This window comes from Aedes albopictus, chromosome 3 (genome assembly GCF_035046485.1).
Source record: "Aedes albopictus strain Foshan chromosome 3, AalbF5, whole genome shotgun sequence".
Taxonomy (NCBI): Eukaryota; Metazoa; Arthropoda; class Insecta; order Diptera; family Culicidae; genus Aedes; species Aedes albopictus.
In genome coordinates, this window is record NC_085138.1 from 138273797 (window position 1) to 138278122 (window position 4326).

Consider the following 4326-nt stretch of genomic DNA (forward strand, 5'->3'; position numbering starts at 1 on the left):
TGCCCAAGGAAGTCAAGGAAATTTCCTTTACGAAAAGATCCTGGACCGACCGGGAATCGAACCCGTCACCCTCAGCATGGTCATGCTGAATACCCGTGCGTTTACCGCCTCGGCTATATGGGCATTCACAAATTAATCGATTAAATATAATTAGGTTATGGATACTGTGACGCAATACACATGGAACTGGAATTATCGCTTTTAAAATTGAATAATTAAAGTACTTGACGCTACTGGAATCGAACTCCCGAACTTCGTATCCACTGCTATATATAAATAACATAGAAAACAGCCCGTTTTGCTTTACTCCAGACAAGGCTTCATATTTAATTCAATAATTGTGCCACAAGAAACTGTGATCGAAGATGCCTTTGATCAAGCGCGTAAGCGATCGTTAGCAACGTATTGATCATACCTAAACAAGCCCTCCTGAAGTGTAGACGTGTACCTGTAGTTTTTCAATAAATCAATTTGTTTCTTTTCTGAGTTCCGGAAAGACCGAACCTCTTCAGGTTATGGGCACCATGATGAAGGAGAGTTCTGGAATTCCCCAGCTCAAAGGGGACAACTTTGCGAACTGGCAGTACAGAGTCAAGCTACACCTGGAGGCCGTGGAAGTATCTGAAGCGCTGGAGCAAGATGTGCCTGCGGCGGACCCGGAACGGAAAAATTTCTTCAAATGGACCGGAAGGCGAAATCAACGCTAGTGAGCTTTATCTCGGATGAATGCTTGGAGATAGTTCGGGAGAAGCAAACGGCCAAGGCTATGTGGAAGGCGCTCGAGGATACATTTGCCAAAAAGTCTGTAGCAAGTCAGACGGTATTGCGGAAGCAATTGGCCAGGCTCCGGATGCGTGAAGGATCGTCGATGAGAAGTCATTTCCAGATGTTTGATGAACTAGTGCGGCAGTTGAAAACGGCGGGTGCGAAGTTGGAGGAGACCGATTTGGTGGCGCAACTGTTCCTCACCCTACCGGACAGTTTTGACCCTCTAGTAACAGCGTTGGAGAACATGAACGAGGACGAACTAACTCTCGAGAAGGTGAAGCAGCGTTTGCTAGCCGAGGAGATGAAGCGGTCCGATCGTCGTGAAGATCCAGTTGATGACAAGGGCGCAGCTTTCGTTGGCGGAAGAACCAAGAAATCGAAGAAGTTCACTGGTAAGTGTCATCGGTGCGGCGTGGTCGGGCACATGCAGCGTGATTGCCGACAGAAGCCGAAGAAAGGTGGCCAGGGTGAAGCTAATGCAGCAAGTGAATCGAAGAAGGTATCGTTTATGGTGAACCAATCGGAACCTGTGAAGAAGTCCAAGAAGCTGGTATTCTACGTGGACTCGGGATGCAGTGACCATTTGGTTAATCGCAAGGAATATCTTCAGTCGCTGAGGAAGATGGCGGAACCGTTCATAGTGGATGTTGCAAAGGATGGCGTCTCGTTGGTCGGTGAATACGAAGGAGAAATTCGAGGTGTCACGAAGGCCGGAGTTCAGTTCGAGATGAAAAATGTGGTCTACCTCCCGGACCTGCGTGGAAATCTACTTTCGGTGAAGAAGCTATCCGAGTCCGGCATCGAGTTGCTGTTTACGAAACACAATGGACAAGACAAAGCGATTTTGAAACACGACGGTGAAACTATTGCAGAAGCGAATCTAAGAGGTAACCTTTACGAGCTCGAGTTGATGGCAGACCCTGTTACCCCAACGGTTAATCTATGTGCGGCGGAGGTAAGTTCCATTTGGCACCGTCGTCTTGGGCATGCAAGTCAGCAAGCGATGAACAATTTAGTGAAGCACGGAATGGTCAATGGTATCCCGGAGAAGCTAAAGGACGTTGGTTTTTGCGACACGTGTGTTAAAGGCAAGCAGTGTAGAGATCCGTTTAACAACAGTCATGAACGAGCGACCCGTCCCCTGGAGCGAGTACATTCGGACGTCTGTGGACCAATAGACCCTCGAGGCTGGGATGGCTCGCGGTATTTCGTGCCCTTTATTGATGACTACAGCCATTTCGCCATCATCTACAACATCAAGAGAAAGTCGCAAGTGTTTGAATGTTTCAAGGAATATGAAGCGATGGTGTCGTCTCAGTGGAACTTGAAAATTAGTAAGCTGACCGTGGACCAAGGTAGAGAGTACTGCTCGAATGACCAGCGGAAGTTTTACAAGACAAAGGGCATTCAAATTCAACCAACAGTCGCTTATTCGCCTCAGCAAAATGGAGTGGCGGAGAGATTTAATCGCACCTTAGTGGAGAAGATTCGAAGCATGCTGATTGATTCAAGAATGCCCAAGAACATGTGGTGTGAAGCTGCCCTTACTGCTACGTACCTAATTAACAGAAGTCCGACAGCTGCTATTCCGGAGAATGTTACACCAGCCGAACGTTGGATGAAAGCCAAACCAGACGTAGGGAAGCTGCGAATCTTCGGGTGCAAGGCCTACGCCTGGGTACCGAGCCAACTGAGAAAGAAGCTGGATGATAAGAGTCGTGAAGCGGTCATGATAGGTTATGCTCCCAACGGGTACCGTTTGTGGGACAGATCATCAAGGAAGGTTTTCATTGCTCGAGATGTCCGCTTTGACGAAACTTGCTTGCCGTTTGCGACGAATGAGGACGAGGCTGGAAATGATCTTCTGGTTATACCTAGAAATCCTCTACATAGAGATAAGCGGAAGTTACATATGTCGATTCGGCAACGCTGTTCATTTTGTTTGCATCAGCTGCCAACACTTGCTGCAAAGCTAGATGTTCAAACTTTGTGCGTGACTTCGTAGTGGTTCAAGTTGTTTTGTTTACATTTTCTAATTATGGTAGAATTTTTTTTTTCAAAATTTTGAAAAAAATAGCGGAGCAATCGATGAAATCTGAAATTTATTGCAAAGTGTTAAGCTAAACATATCGGCAGAACTAAAGCAAGAAGCAGCAATGAAAGTTTTTTCGAGAAGTGCAGCAACAAAAGTTTCGTCATAAGCTTGAGCTTTTGAAAGCAGAATTAATTAAATTCTATCTTTTTACTAAACTTACATATACCGTCAATTTCTCGATATTAAAAATAAATAATTTTAATTTATTTAGTTCGGATTGCAATACCGTTCAATCGACGCCTTCTTACGAACGATCAGCCTGTTCATTTGGCTCACACTTTGACAGTTCTTTCTGCACGATTGGCTTACAATGGCCGCCTCCGCAGATCTCTATAATGTAGGATTACTAGTTATACCCATACGCTTTACGTTACGAGCAAGAGGGGGAAAATCGAGATGCTGTTGACGTAGTGCATGCCGGTTTCCAAGACAATGTCGAAGTAACGGATGATGAATACGAAGAGGCAGAGAATCCATCTGGTGACGAACGCAATGAATTCGCAGAAGAGGAACCAAATGAAGCAAATCCTGGTGCGCTCCCTTCGCAACTAAGACGTGAAGACTGTAGAGAGTCCAACACGAGGCGCAGCGAACGGGAGCGCAGGCTCCCAGGTAAGTTTTTGAATTATTTCACCGGTTTAAGAGCGACATCTGCTGTTAAAACGTCCTCCCACCCAGATCCTCCGAATTCCTATGATGAAATCATTGACCGTGACGATCGTGACCTAGGGGCAAGACACTGTGCAAACGAGAGCAACTCTGAGAATTTCTGAGTAACTCTTTTTAGCAATGATCGACGAAATTTGTCGAAAGACATCCCCAAAGCTGCAATTTTCATTCAGCACATGCAACACTTTGCAGTTTGACATTGGTGCCAGATCACACTTTGGCATAAATGGGAGAAATTCTGAGGAACTGTGAGGAATTCTGAGCAACACCTCGAACACAGATTTGCTCTCGTTAGATCTGTCCTGCCCCTAGATCGTGACTGTTGGATTGCTGCTATAAATGAGGAGCTCAAATCGATGGACGACAACGGAGTGTGGAAACTGGTTCGATGCCCTGCTGGAGCAAGACCGCTGCAGTCCAAGTGGGTATTCTGTACGAAGCATGATGAGAACGGTAATACAATCAGGCATAAAGCGAGGCTCGTTGTCAAGGGCTATCTTCAGAAACCTGGAGTGGATTTTCAAGATACGTATGCACCAGTGGCGAAGCTAACTACCATTAGAACTGTGCTAGCAGTCGGAATTCAGAAGAAATGCTACTTCCATCAAATGGACGTGAAAACCGCCTTTCTTCATGGCGAGTTGCAAGAATCGATCTTCATGACTGTTCCGAAGGGCGTGAAGGCTAAACCTGGCGACGTGTGTCAGCTGCAGAAATCCCTTTATGGCCTTAAGCAATCCCCCCGTTGCTGGAACGAGAAATTCAACAGTGTTATGGTGAAACTCGGATTCCAG